At 44.8% G+C, this 15,125-nt stretch overlaps 1 protein-coding gene across 5 annotated transcripts in view; it reads right to left on the bottom strand.

The window, feature by feature from the left end:
• Positions 1-15,125, bottom strand: part of gulp1a (GULP PTB domain containing engulfment adaptor 1a) — a 46,231-nt gene that overhangs the window by 24,025 nt on the left and 7,081 nt on the right. The window lies entirely within an intron of this gene.

The raw sequence follows: 15,125 nt of genomic DNA, 5'->3' as shown, positions 1-15,125 counted from the left end.
CACCTCGATGGCTTCACAAGAGAACCACTTCAGGAAGGGACACTGACCACCTTTGGAAGAAACCACAGAATAACCAAAGGAGGTTCCTGAACAATACGAAGACGACGCGCGTCATCAGAATGTTGGAAACACATAGCTGGAGCTGGAGGAATTTTCCATACTGGTCGTAAGCTGGTTCCACAACAATGGAGACATTCATCCAGACATAGCGATGGTACCCTGGACCCAGATGAATCCATGACTGTATTAACATGGATGTGAAAACCTTCAAAGAGCCGCTGTGGAATTCTGGGTATGTATCAGAGAACTAGTCAACTTACAAAAGTCAGTGGTGGACATGTTCTCCAGGTGGTTTGTGGTCTGCTATTCAGCTTGGTCAGGACCTCGCGTGGTGCCGTGTTTCTGCTGGACGGCAGAATTTAAAACCGGGAGGCTGTTCTGTTCACTTTGTTATTCTTGGGTCGACCCTGTACCATCTGACGTTTGGGTCTTGTATTAACAGCTGGTGTTGGGTCAGGGGAGTGGTCGGCCCTGACACTTTACAGGGCTACACCCCCACTAGTAAAACGCAGCTTTGTGTATAGATTTAGCGCCATGATTGATGACCATAACACCTTCTAATCAGTCAGGGTGCATTCAACGCCTGGAACACAACAGACAACAACAACACAAACGCATCTAGGTCACTAGCTGAAAACAATACCCAATGAGTCATCCTTTGTTCAGCAACTAGGCTTCACATTCTTACCGGGTCACATTTCATGTTCGGCCTGCAAAAATGTACCAAGAGAAAGATCCAGTTGGACATTATGCAAATAATTACACAGGCGATTTAAAGCACTTTCATCTCGCTACCAACTCCTTCAGCACCAATGTTTACCGCTGTTACGGTTTGCACATGTGCACAAATTCAGGGTCCAATTATTTCAGTTCTGGCTTGGATGGCGTGGGTGGAGAAAGAGCAATGTGCATCTCAATGAGAAGCGTCCCGCTGGATTTCCATCGAGGTATGCAACCTCCACTTGATTTGTTTTCCATGAAACTAGTAAAACAAAGTAGCACAGACGCTCTGCATGGGGACTGATGAGTGGAAGCCATTTTCAACCCTCAACTACATTAATAAAAGCACAGATGTAGTCCCGGTAAACCGTGAAAAACAAAACGAGCTAAAACATTTTGATTTGCCAATAGAATTTTTTCATGTTCCATTCATCCATGTTGACACACAGTATGTAATGCAACGGAGGCTGGAATCCGTCCATAGATGTTGTGGCTTTTGTTATGAATGGACTAAGCTGGCTTCTTCATACCTTCACGCCTGTGAACCCTGAGGCTTCCCTGCACGTGTTCTCATTGGAATTTGTGTTGGACGGCAAAGTGCATTGAGGTTCATTTGAAAAAAGGAACGTGTCACATTCAAATCAATTTTCCTTCAGACCGTCCAACAGGAATACTCAATAGGTCACGAACTGGCCTTCTTTTGCTGAATCTACACCAGGAGGCTAATTAAAAGAAGACAAGCCTTGCAAAAAAACAAAGGTACGGGGGGGGGGGGGGGGGCAGCAGAAAGGTGTCCACGGGCTGATGTTCACTGCCCAGCTATGGACAGCACAGAAGGTCAAGTTATGTCTGCTCTAATGCTCTACTGGTAGGAATATATTGACTTATTGTATTGTGTATTACACCTTTTGGTCTCAGGTCTTGCTGGTAAATAGAGAAAAGTAAAAAAAAAAGATGTATCGGTACTATTTATATCTCACAGCTCTATTCTCTCTATTTATTAGCCACAAATATCCAGTAGACCAGTAACTAAAGATTACGGTCAACTATAAATTAACGGTGGGCTTTTCCTTTACGTCCTAATTTCTTGACCATTTGTTGGAGGGACTCAAAACGTTAACGTTGATACTGCAAACAGTCAAGTGCAGTTTTTAAAGCATCCATATCGTCATCATCTCGGTTTTGAATGAATGAAAACTCACTGTAAATCCTAGACGGGAGCTCAGTGTTGCATTTAGCGCCACTTAAGGTTATATCAAATCAATCATACTATTAATTACATATAAATCAATCAGTATTTCTTTACAATCACCTCCAGCATTTAACTTATATATACCTGCCGTTTTGAGAAAAAATATATAAAGAATTGTATCATTAGAGATCTACAAAGCGCAATCTCTGTTGATTTCTACAATTCTACCAAACAGCCATTGCACTAGTTTCAGGTGAGTGATTTTAACTTTTTTATTACTGTAAAGGTAACCAAAAACTGACAAATACAGCCGATTCCGAGGTCCAGCCGTTTTACACCTGGCACTTGTTGGGGGGGGGGGGGGGGGGGTCTCTACTCAGAAACAAACGTTGGGCGCCAGACAGACAAATAACCCCTGTTATTTACTGTCAATTTATATTTTTATCATCTGGTAAAGTTCACCATATTGTACCCCCCCCCCCTCTACAAAAGTGTAAATTCATTACATACAAAAACAAGGAAACCCATGTAGTTAGGGGAAACGGGTGTATTCAAACATTCAAAAACACAAATGGTACAGCCCTACAAAAGAATCACGTTATTTTTACACGGGAGATCAAAGGGACGGTCTTTTTATAAAGTCTCGGGGTAGGCGTCCGGGAACAGAGACGGTTCGGGTCCAGTAGCCGGCGTGGCCGGTGTGTGTGTGTGAGTGTGCTTAGCTTGGGGAAGTCAGGAGAGGAGTCCTGCTCGACCACGGCTCTTAAGGCCACCATGGTCCAGGGCAGTCCACCAGTTCTCCAGCCGGTCCCCTTCCTCGGTCCGTGTCAACTAGGATCCTGTAGTAGAGTCCTATTTGGACCCTCGAGGTCCAGGACCAGCAGTCTTTCACGGTTTCTGTTCTTTCTCCTCTCACTCCTCTCACTCTTCCTATGCAGCCTCTGTCAGTTACCTTTTTCACCAGGTGTCTTCAATCTGTTCCTGGCCCCGCCTTCTTTATTTGTTAGGTCAGGTGGGAGGAACAAATCAGCAGCTTTGGTCTGCTACACACTAACAAGCGTCTCTGGGGATGCGATCGACCGCGTCTCATCTTCAGCGTTAATGCTAATGTGCCTACAAGGTCGTAGAAGGAAAATACAGAATCATGAGGGCTCTTCTTCTTCCTCTTCTTTAAATTACCAGCAGACGAGGCCTTGAAGGTGACTTGTTGCCTCCTGCTGGTTAAAAACAAGAAAGGATTTTTGTCTTCACACAAAGCGGGGAAATGGTGATTGGATCCGAACAATCCTGTAAATGTGCGTCTCCCCATAAATTTATCCAAATCAAGGCTAAACATTCTGTCACAATCCTCAATTTGAAAACAGAATGACTCCTTTGTGACAGTTATATATATTTGTCAGTCACAACTTCACCAACTTCAATCAAATCACCCGACCCGACCCCGGATAAGCCGTTGAAGGTGAGATGAACTTAATCAGATCTAAATCAGATCATTCTTGAGTGCAAGTTGACGGAATTTGAAGAAATTTGCTGAGATACAACAATGTTGAGAATGGGCAAAATCCTGATGACCTTTGAACTTGAACATTTAATGAGTTCATCCATGACTCCGGATGGAGGTTTGTGCCAAATTTGTAGAAATTCCCTGCAGTCGAACCACGTTCACGCAGAGGGACAACACGAAAACGTAATGCCCCCAACAATTGGAATCTCCTTCTTGAGAAGGTTATGAAGGGAGGAAAGTGCTGAGCAGAAGGTCGGGGACAGAAGAGAGACTGAAGAGGTGGAGCTGGGAGGGAGGGCTTTAAAAAGGAGACGACAAAGCTCTGTTTATGATGCCCTGTGTGGTGTGTTGCTACTCAGTCAAGAACCGACTGTGAAGCGCTGCCTCACCTTGTTATGTACTTGAGTCCTTCTTTCATCTTACACTGGTAGATGAAGTCACCTGGTGTACATCGTTGGGCCAAAATGTGCAGTTGTACAGTCATTAGTTCACATTGACCCGAGCGTTCCACTGATCATTGATCACTGCGCACTCAAAGTAACGCGTTAACACGACGATTAGTTTCATTCATTTCAGCTTTTAGCTCGGTGCCGATTGCCGAAAAAACACAGGAAAGGCTGCAAATGATCAGAAAATTAAGCTGGACGTCATGAGCGATGTGAATAAATGAGATGGTGCGAGATCTTGCATGGAGACCCAACACTGTTCACATGCACGTACAGGGACTATTTGTCCTATCGTTTGTGCGATACACAACGTTAGGTGGCCACAGCTATTTTGTCCTGAAAGGCATCTATTTACTTATTAGTGATAATGTCGCTGGTAACCGTGTTATAAAAGCGACAAGGTACTGGAGTCTCTACTTTATCTTCAATAATGTAACATTAGGGGGTGTGGTTAGGTCCTCGGCTGCGCGGACATTACATTCTTAGTTAATTAAACATCTCTACATGTTTAATAATGGAACAGTTGACATCTGGCAGTTTGAACCTAGTTACCGTGTGTAGAAATGAAACAAAAGTCAAAACACATCGCTTGTATACAGTTTTACTGTAGATGCTTATTCCAGATGGGAGCTCAGTGGGTTGAGAGATAGTTTTGTGTCAAAATCACAAAATACTCAAATCCAGCTCCCTGATATCTCCTGGTAAAAGGATACATGTCTTCAGGGTATGTGATGTGCAACTTGGATAATGTCAAAACACAGCAGCATCCTTCAGATGTGAAGCATCAGTCGGTATCGGAAGATCCTTTGAATGCTGCGTGTGAAATCTGATGCGGGCGGTTTTGATGTTTTGGGATGTCTGCGTGTGAACTGATGGTCTCACAGGTTCTCAAAAGCTTTGTGGTAGTTAACGTAGTGAGCCCAACATGCATTATCCAAAGAAACCATCTCAGCATGTGTGTAACCCTGGAGAATAGACTCCATGTGCTCATCAGAATAAGCCTGAGTGTGTGTGTGTGTGTGTGTGTTTAAACTTGCGCACAGAGGCTAAAAATAGTTTCACTTGGATCAGATATATGAAATAAAGTAAAGTATGTCAATCTGAACTGACATATTTTTGTTCTGCCACATAGTGGATAAAAATATGTGCTTGTGTGTTAAGAGTGAAAACGGGCTTCCATAATGAAAAGAAATGTCCCCAAAGAATCTGCCACCAAAACCTTATTAAAATACGCAGCTATATTGAGAAAAAACAGAAATATTGAGTGGAAGAGAAAAGGCTCCAAAAGAGAAATTTCAGTAAAATGACTGCAACAAAGTTTGCTCAAGCGGAGTCTCAACTGTCAAACTCTAGTTATGTCTTGAGTAAACGCTACTGCAGCTGTAACTTTATAACATGGCTTTAATGTGAACTAGGAGGTTAGCCTCATTATGACAGCACGCTGCTCGTAACCTTCTCCCCTTGCTGCCAGTCTTCGTGCCTCCAGCTCAGTGTCCAGTCAGCAGATAGGAGTTTGAGGTACATTGTCTTATCTCACTCACAAAAAACATCAAATAAATCGCTCTATCACTACTGAGCAAGGAGTAACGTCATGATGAATGGGCTGCAAGACACCAACAAGTAGGATTCTACTGTGTGAAGAGCAGTTCCAACAGATGAACCTCAGCCCTGTGTGTGCGACACAAGCCACTCTGCCACTAATCCCTACTTTGAAAAACCAAAACAGTGTTTTTAAGAAGGTTCAGACAACAACCTCTTATCTAGAACCTTGACATTTAATCAAGAAACTCTGGGCCAATAAAGCCACTGGAGGAAGTGCGCCTGTAAATGTGTGATGTTTAATGGTTTCCTTTTCATCACTTATTTACTCATCTAGGGGGTGAGCTTTAGTAAAGACAATGCCTTAATCCTAAACCTTACAAGATGGTTTGAGCGGGCTTTTTAAAATCTTTTATTATATAAAAACAACATCTCCTTAATTCCCTTTTTTATATCACATTTTCAGAAATCTGAATATGAAATGAGCGGTAAACACTGAAACCACCACACTAAAAAAGACTAGTATCAACAGCTCATTTTGTCTGCCTGTTGTCATGGTAACGTGTTCCACCTCCTGTCATACAGGTTTTCCATGTGACTGACATGGCGATAGAGAAGCCGTCTAAGCAGTCTGACAACGGCTTCATGTCACAGTGCTTTGATGACGCTATGAATATATATATATATATATATATATATATATCTTTTTTAGGACTGTGTTATGACAAAGGCCCCCCACAGCTCTGCATGCAGCAGCAGATACGAGTCCTTCCTGTTACTGTCGTCTCTGTGACTCCTCTACAGGCCGATGGGAGCGAGGTGAACAGTAGCATTAAATCATCTCTACATCTTTGGTTCATTGTAAAGCTTTTTTTCACCACTTTCTACTGTACACCCTTAGAGAGTAAAAGAAAGTTTTAGAGAATGAAATAAATAAAGTGAACCAGAGTTATTACGCTGGCGTGTGCTTGATGACGGATGCTGACTCAGCTCTTTCCACTGGAAGCACCATGAGCTGCGCCTTCCCTCCAATACGCTGCTAGTGAAGAGTTGTCAGTGAGTATTAATAGTTTAAAGAAAGCAAACGCACATTGATCAATCACTCTTAAAAAATCAATGGCGAGATAAATAAAGAAAATCAATGAAATGGATCTCTGGGCGAATCTGAAATCAAAGCCATAAGACAGTCAGATTCACAAGGACGCTTTATCTCCATTTTATTATTGGTGCTGCAGTCATGAGGAAAAGTTCATTTAGCAAACACTGCTTTGCAGATTGAAGTTGGTGAATGAAGGCCAACGCGTGTTATTGAGGAGCTTTGCAGAGGGTGCATGAGAGTGGAAGGTCCTTAAAAAGAGCTGAATGAGATGCACAGTTGGAGTTTTCTAGATGAGCATGTGGAGAAACACAAATAACAACACGTGCAAAGTTGTTACGTTCATTATTTTTAGATAAACCATGATTTTTTTTCAGTTACGTTCCTAAAAAGTCCTTTTTCCCTTCACACCCACCACCCAAAGACTGACACCTCAGCATCAGGAGGATGGGGCAGAGTCTGCAGGTGCACACACGGGATGATCTGTACATGACTTTTTAGGAAAATGCTGCATTGAATATTATTTGTTTTTAGGCAGTGAAACTGGTGAAAATGATGCGTGCCTTAAGGTTCAGTGATTGCTGGATGTTTCATTATCACAACTATTCTGGTCAGAATAACATTTCCACATGAAGCCGGGCTTATTCGTGAAACCTATTTTTCATCCAGCGTATCCCGTAGCTGTACAATGCCAGTCATTTTCTTGAGTTAATCTCTTTATTCTAAACTAAAAGAAAGCTTCTGAGCTTCATTGATTCTCCAAGAATCAATGTCAAATCCTTTCCTTCCGTATTTCAGGATTTCCAGCTCTACAAAAACAAAATCTGGCCTAATGAAACGTCTCCGGTGTGCCTCGAGCCGACGGATAAGCGAGCTGTTCTGTCTGGGTTAGATGTGGTCATGTGACATCTCCCAATATGCTACCAGGAACAATGAAAGCTACGTAATTCCTGTATTGATATCCACCTGCCTTCAGATGTTGGAACAATGAGACTGAACCACGCTGTCTTCTTCACGGCAACCTTTTTTGACTTTTTGGATGCTTTTGGTGAGTTTTGACAGCTTGTTGGCACTCCAAAGTTCACTCAAAGAAGTGGGCCTTGATGAAGTTCTCCATGTCAGGTCCAAGTGTATTCGTATGGAAACAGCTCAAAGGTCTCAGGGACAGCGGAAAGTTAAGTAATTTAGTACATACAGTGGATCGTGTCCAGGAGAGGAAGACGAGTGGAGAGAGTCACTTATTACTGAAGGAAGTTGTGGTGGCGGGCGTGGTTGGGCGTGGTTGGGGCTCGGCTGCAGGAGGGGGGGGGGAGAGCGACTCAGGTAATGGCGCCAGGTGGAGGTGTAATCAGCTCAGCTGCATCCAATAATCAATTGCCTTTCTCCCAGGCGATTTAAAGACAGTAGCAGCGAGGACTTTTCACTGCCATAATCCTCCTATATAAGAAATAAAAGAAGAGGGATGTTGAGCTGTTTTCCTCCCTTGTGGTCAGTGAAGAGAAGAAGTTTCCTGATAAGAGCGCGTCATGTGGGCAGCAGAAGCAGCACAGATCCAGTCCTCGCTGGAAGTGGGAGATAAGAGCCACGCGGCCCGGCTCCGACCCGACTCCCGACCCGAGGGGCTGAATCGCTTCACGGATCGGCTCGGAGAAACCAAAGAGCTGCTCAAGAAGAATCACACAATAAGCATCAGAAGCAGAGACTTTGGGACTCTGGAGACCTTTCTTCTCATCCTTCACGGTCCATTAGCTCCCTTGAAGCAGCATTGAAATGACGGTAGAAGATGAACATGTTCTTTAATACCCCAGAACTGCAGAGTGCATCATGTTGCTGATTTAGACCTAATATCATTTCATTGTAAGTTATTTGTTTGTCATCACAACAGTTTTTTCTCCTGGATTTATTCACTGCAGGGGTTCAACATTTTGTGAAGAAAGAATAGTCTTATTCTTATTATTTAGCTACTAAAATAATACAAATATTCCTGCCTGCATCTACGAGTGAATGAGTGATGGATCCACTTTGTCACTGCAAACAAGTGGGTTTTAGCTGCCGCAAACGCGTTGGTGCCATAAAATCAAATAAATTCTCCAGCAACATCCACAAGGTCCATTTGGTAAAAATCCTGACACCTTTCAAATAAAGAGCAACACCGATGAGAGGTCCTCCATGTTGCTCATTAAACTAAAAATGGAAATGTGCTCATATATCCCCACATTCCAGCAGAAGATTTGCTCACGAAACCAAAAGCCATGAGATCCAGCAGGAGGGGAACAACATTTCCATCGCTCTGGTTTGGAGGTGCGCGGCGGGGCCCCCGTCAACCCACCCCGCCTCAGAGAATGAGTCGGACATCTGATGGATAAAAAAAGAGGAGGAGAGGCGCAAACTGTGTTTGGGATCATGTCCATAGACTGTAGCTCCGAAACGTCGCCAGCAACACACACACACACACACACACACACAGCCACAGCCCGCGTTGGACTGTGAATAAAACTTGTGTTATTGATGAAATCATTAGCGCACGGAGGCTCTGCTGAGCCCGGCTCCCCGTGCACCTCAAAGTGAATTCTACCCCCCACTGGGTCTGATGCTCGATAGGCGTCCCACCTGAGCCTTTAAACAAGAAGATCGACCAGAAATCCCAGCCAGCGGGTTGATACGCACGAGTCCTCGGTGGTTCTGCTGACAACGGGGGAGAAAAGTAAATCCATCCAACCCCCCAGGATGTTCTTTTCCATGTGGGCGCTAACCACCGAAGGCTCGGTTGTCACTTTGAGCTCGAGACGGATTTTTTGGAGACACCAGCTGAACCAATTGGGTCTGGAAAATGTCTTTAGTTTTTCGCTTTGCGAATTTAGCAGATAAAAACCTGAGCGTGCAATTTATTAACTGTGATGTCCCCCCCCCTCTCAAAAGGGATGAATTCATTGAGAATGCTAGGGCCAGAGATATGGAGAGAAGATAAATTACACTACAGGTCGCCGGGTAGATACTAGCCGAGTCAGCGTGTGTGCGTCATCGCTGCAGAACGTGGTCCGTGAGACCAGGACCAGAAAGAATGCCTCTGTGGGACATTCATGGGTGAAAAGCAGTGTCTAAAAAAAGCTTTCGGCCGGTTGAAAACACTCTCCACTTGGAAGCATTCCCCTGCAGAGCCTTCTGGTAACAAGCTTCCAGCATGACAATCGGGGAGGTTTGCTGGATTAGTAGCTTCATGCAAAAATGCCACGTATGGCCCAGAGGAACCGAGAAGCTCCTTAAGTAGCTGATGGCTATTATTGTATTATGTGAAGGTTGGGATCTCAAGATGAGGAGATATGATGGCCACACCGAGCTCTGACACGTATCACAAGTACTTTCAGCAGGTGGAGGACACCATTTACTACACAGATTTGGTGGAAGATCTCCATAGCGCTTGAACATTTTCCAAGAATGGCCGAGGAAAAAAAGTCATTCTTTTGATTTGGTATCGAAAACTTTTGGCAGGATTTTCGAGTAAAAAATGCAGCAATTAATTGGAAAGCCCCTTCCTCAGAAATCCCCAGAATGTCACTGGACCAAATAAAGCCTCTGAAGGCCAGAGACATGCTGTTTGTGGCTGTAAAGTCCCTTGACGCCGTGATGGTCCCAGAGGTCACAAAAGGTCACTTTACACTGTGAAGTGGTGTTTGAAAACGCGGCCTCACTACATCAAGGGGACGGGGGTCCTCACACATTTGGTGTCCAGCTTTCCAGGACTGTTTGGAGACCCCAGCACGCAGAAAGCAGCTTCTGCACGCCAAAGAACTGCAGGCTCTTTGTCCCAAAATGTGAAGGATTAGAATATAAAAGGGGCTGTAAATGGGAGTCAATAGAATAGAACCTTCTACATCTATTATAAAAAGTGACCTTTCACCCTGTGTCGAGCCTTGGAAGCATCAAGTCAAACCCATTGAGGGGTCACCTGTGCACACTGGCGTTTGGGTTTAGTCGGTTTGTATTGTGTATTTTATGGTTTTGTGTGCTTCCATTGGCCCTTGTATAGACACGTTGTCTCTTTTGTTAAGCACTTAGTGACTTTTGTCTATATAAATACACCTTAGTTACTGAATTCACACATTCAGTAGTGAAACCTTTTAGAGGGATTTGTGTGTTTCACATTCCCTGCAAATACAAATTGATGAAGTGTGTATTGAATGGAACGTTTGATGCCTTCTATCATCTCATTGGACACATTATATGAAATGATTTGACATTTTGTGTATCTTGTTTCCTGACGTCAACGTGTGACTTCCTTCCCCCTAATCCGCCCACGGCGCTGCAATGTGGAGCCGAGTCCCCACCCCCCCCGCCCCCCACACACACACACAGCAGAACGAGCCAATAGCAGGAAGAGCTCTGGATCAGCTGACTTGTGTCATATAAAAGAGGAGCTAGCTAGTCGGTCAAAGAGGATTCACGGATCGTACCGACGTGGGTTAAACTCTCCATTGAGAGTAGCTTCAGTCCCCCCCCCCCACACACACACATTAAGGCCTCCTGGACTCCCCCTTGGAGGGAGATTCCAAACACACAGACAAAGAAGGCAGAGCTGGTGCCAACTTAAAAGGTTGAATTGGCGAGTGGGCCGGCGGCCAAAGCAATCTGCCAAGGGCCGATCCTTCAAAGTCAGCCTTCAAAGTGCGTGTGACGGGGAAAAGGAAACCAAACGCATCTCCAGACGTCTTCTGGCTCGTCTTGATTTTAAGGAAAGGTCAGGATTCTTCCCTTCTAACGGGGGCAGAATCGTATCCGAACACATAATAAGCTGCCATACACAGTATTTCTCACGCTGCAGGTAACCTTGCCACAGTGGGTAAAGGACGGCATATTGTGCACATATCTAACCTCCCTGCTGGAGCGCTTAAGTGTGTCGTCAATCAAAGTCACAGCCGAAGCACCTGACACCAACATAAAGAAATGGCTGGCAGATAAAGAATCAATGTGTTGGACTCACTCAAATCGACTAAAGCTGTCGTTGCTTATTACAAAAAAACAAAAACTTTTTGTTGTATTTTCTGCCAATAGGCCAACTGAACACTGCTTTCAGTGATTTTGTCCTGGATTTTGTAGCTGGGGGGCTTTAGTTTTTTTCCTTGGGGGGGCTTTTTGTTTCAGCAGGTCTTTACTGCAGAGCAGCAGAGCAAAGCAGGACTACAGAGCAGCACCCATCAATCACACGGCATTGTTTAGTGAACTCTCCTACATTGAACATGTCTACAATGCAGCATGCCAGAGAGGAATTTATGTACCTACACCAAATAATCCAAAGGTGATGCTTCAAAAAGGGTCTCATGAGGTGGTGTTGAATCCTAACAGACACGTTTGAATCAGCCGCCCAGAAATGATTCAAATGATTCTTGTGAGCAGCAAACGGAGGGAATTAAAACCCAACAAAGCAAACTGTGCAAACAACAAGACACGAGGCCTGCTGAGATCAAAGTGCTTATTCTGACGTAGCTTCACAGAGAGACCGCTCCCAGAATGCACCTCAGCTTTTAACAAAGAAAATAAATTAAGGGGCAACAAAAAAGGTCTTATTGAATATCTGACTTTAAAGTTTCTAATTTCCTGCACTTCATGAACACAATATGCACACGAGGAGATTGGAGAGAAGGGAAAGCTTTCATTTCCACATTGGAGGGAGAAAGATTAGCAAAACTATTTAGTCTTTTGCTTTTCCAGTTTATGTTAATGATTTAGAAGAAGTAGAAAAAACAGATTTGTTTGTTGTACATCTTTACATAGTGTGGCAACCCAGGGGAAGTGGAAGCCAGGTTCAGGAATAAAAGAAGTCTCCTTTAATAACTGCTTGTGGTCAGTGACTCTGGTCCACTCCACCTCGAGGGGAGTCCAAGTCTGGCCTTGTCCCCCCCACTGCAGCTCACCTAAGTGCAGATACACCCTCCTCCCTCTGATTAGGTGACGGGCTGCAGGTGTGACCACGCGCCTAGCGGTGCAGAATCGGCACCACCGCCTCCCCCAATCGGAGCCTGGGGACCCGCCTCCTGGGCCTGGCCTGCTCGGCTCGTCCCTTGTGGTTCGCCACAATGTACAACGTGTGCGTCCTTTATGAGCTGGACAATAAGGAGCTGCGGGTGCGTTACTTATTCGGAGGTCGTTGACTAGGCGAAGTGTGACATCCATCACTGTCTGTTCCTCTCAGACAGCGAGAGGCCCGAGACGAATGATGGAGGCTCAATTAGGGGGCGAAGCCCGGGAGGGAACAGGATGCGCCCGCTGCAACACATGACAAAGTACGGACTTTGTTATTTTTAAAAGGTCAAGATAAGGAGAGGGAAAAAAAAAGAAAATAAAAAATGTCCCTTGCGAAGGTGACAAGAGGCTGTTTGCGTGTGCAGGAAGGATTGAGCAGAATTTCTAATGTATGACTGGAAACTGTAGCCGAGGACAAACATCAGGGCGACGTCTTGAATCAGCCTCTGATGTCTTTTTGAAGAAGATGCTGATGCTGAAGAGAGGGTCCGTGCACTTAAAGCAGGGCTGCACAGCGTGACCATTCCCTCGTATATTTCTGTTTTTCGGTCGCACTGATTTTTTTTACTTCTAACTTTCACAGCAGCAGAAGTTCTGCTCGCAGTGCTGAGGCTTTGATGACGGACTCTAAAATAAACACGACGCTGCAGGAGCATCATTTGTTACAGTTGGCACTCCAGTTACCCTCTGGCACCCATTACTCTTCCCCCGTGTAATCAAAAATAATCAAATCATAATTTGGCTGCTATTCTTTTGGCTGTATTGGATGTTAAAGCAGCTCAGTGCGTTACTTTTGGGCTCCTGAGGTGAATCTCACAACACACAGGATTCAGTCCATTCATTTTGAATTGAGACAAAATATCTCATTCGTAGACAGAACGTCCTTTTATTTTGTGTGATGCCCTTCAAACGCCTGACAACAGCCGAGAATCCACGGCCTGCATTCTCCAGCTCATTCGTTTTTAGCAGAGCGCCACCCAGTGTACAAAAAAAAAACACAGTGCTGTTGTCATCAGCATAATTGTCCCTCACATTGGATGTCGGTTTAGTTTCAGCACGTCTCGTTATAGTTTTGTGTCGTCGTCTGTGATGTGTTCTGTCATCCCTTCCCTCCATCATGTCTCATGAGGTGCATCTCCTCACAACAACGTGTCCAATCTGCAGCAGAGGCATCTGTGGCTAAATTGATTTGTTTCATTCTTTCATATCAGCAAGAATATTCATGTCTTGCCATAACCATATGAACATTTTATTTACACATTTAACAACAGAAACATGTTGAATTGGGAGTGATGAGGCCAACGTGACACATTGCCCTTGTGTTGGGACAACGTAATGCTGGCCATTGTGATACCGTGGCGGTACTTTAACGGACTTTAACGGATTTAGGAGAGTAATTAATTTCAACATTTGATTGTCTGCGAGGAGAAAAATGTGCACATGAGCAAACCCTTTTAATGATAAAAATGTTGTGTTTTTTAAAGTACACTATCTGCATTGAAAACTAGATCAGGATCAGGAGGCAACCTCCGTGTGCCGAAAGTGGCGCTAACGTGGTGGTGGATTATGCTTGCATTGCACTTATTGACCAGCAGGGGGCGCCTCCTACGGCAGTCCCATTGTACAGAGGTGAGACAGAAAACTCCTCACTTGATTATCTCAATAATCCCCAGTTTGCAGCCTTCTTCAACACCACGTGGTGTTCATTTAGTGAACTACAGATGGCACCAATCACGAAGCGCCGTGGGGAAGGTTTCAGAAGTGAAATGACACGGACCGGACTATCCGGCCAGGCTCGGTAAACGGCCCCCTCCGGGTCTGTATCTCGGCTTCAGCAGGGAGAGCTGACACAGTCTTCTGTGAGTTCTGCAATTACACACTGGATTTCCTGCCTGGCCTCATTTCTGGCCGTGAGCTTTCCAAGCAACCACCAACGGAGCCGGCCAGCTCCAAGAGGCCGACCAGAGACTGGGAACCATTGCGTTTGGATGGCGCAACGTCCAGAACCGCTGCAGAACTTCTTCAAGTGGAGCTTGTGGTGAAGAGCACACTGACAATGATCAGCTCTCTTTAAACTCTTTGTTTTAGTTCAAAAGGCCTCCAAATGTACTGTTTTAGCTCATTCACTGCAGCATGCGCAACTCCGAGGGGCAGCGGGCCCTGAGGCCGACTACAGACAACTATATATATACTACATATATAGTAGTGTGTCCTCACCGCCCCCCTGTAGACTCTCACCAGCTGCCATGATGCTTCGTTTAATCCACGGGGCTGGAGGTATCTGCAGAAGCAGCAGTGATGCAGAACTCTAGAACTCCTGCTGGTCACTCAAACAGCTCCCAGAACCTCAGCGAGGGACATTTGTTTGTTTGACACCTCTCCATCTGACATGCTACGGTCATTCAGGGGGGAAAGTGAACATCAGCATGCATGGAGTGTCACCAATGGTGAGTGAACCTGAGGCCTACCGGTTAGAAAAACTCGGTCTGTGCTGTTTTATGTTTTGCTCAAAGCTCTAACTGCTCACTTTGTTTCCAAATCTCCAACATT

Source organism: Pungitius pungitius, chromosome 10, assembly GCF_949316345.1.
Source record: "Pungitius pungitius chromosome 10, fPunPun2.1, whole genome shotgun sequence".
Lineage (NCBI taxonomy): Eukaryota > Metazoa > Chordata > Actinopteri > Perciformes > Gasterosteidae > Pungitius > Pungitius pungitius.
Note: the sequence above shows the minus strand (reverse complement) of the source record. Positions and strands in the feature narration are given on the sequence as shown.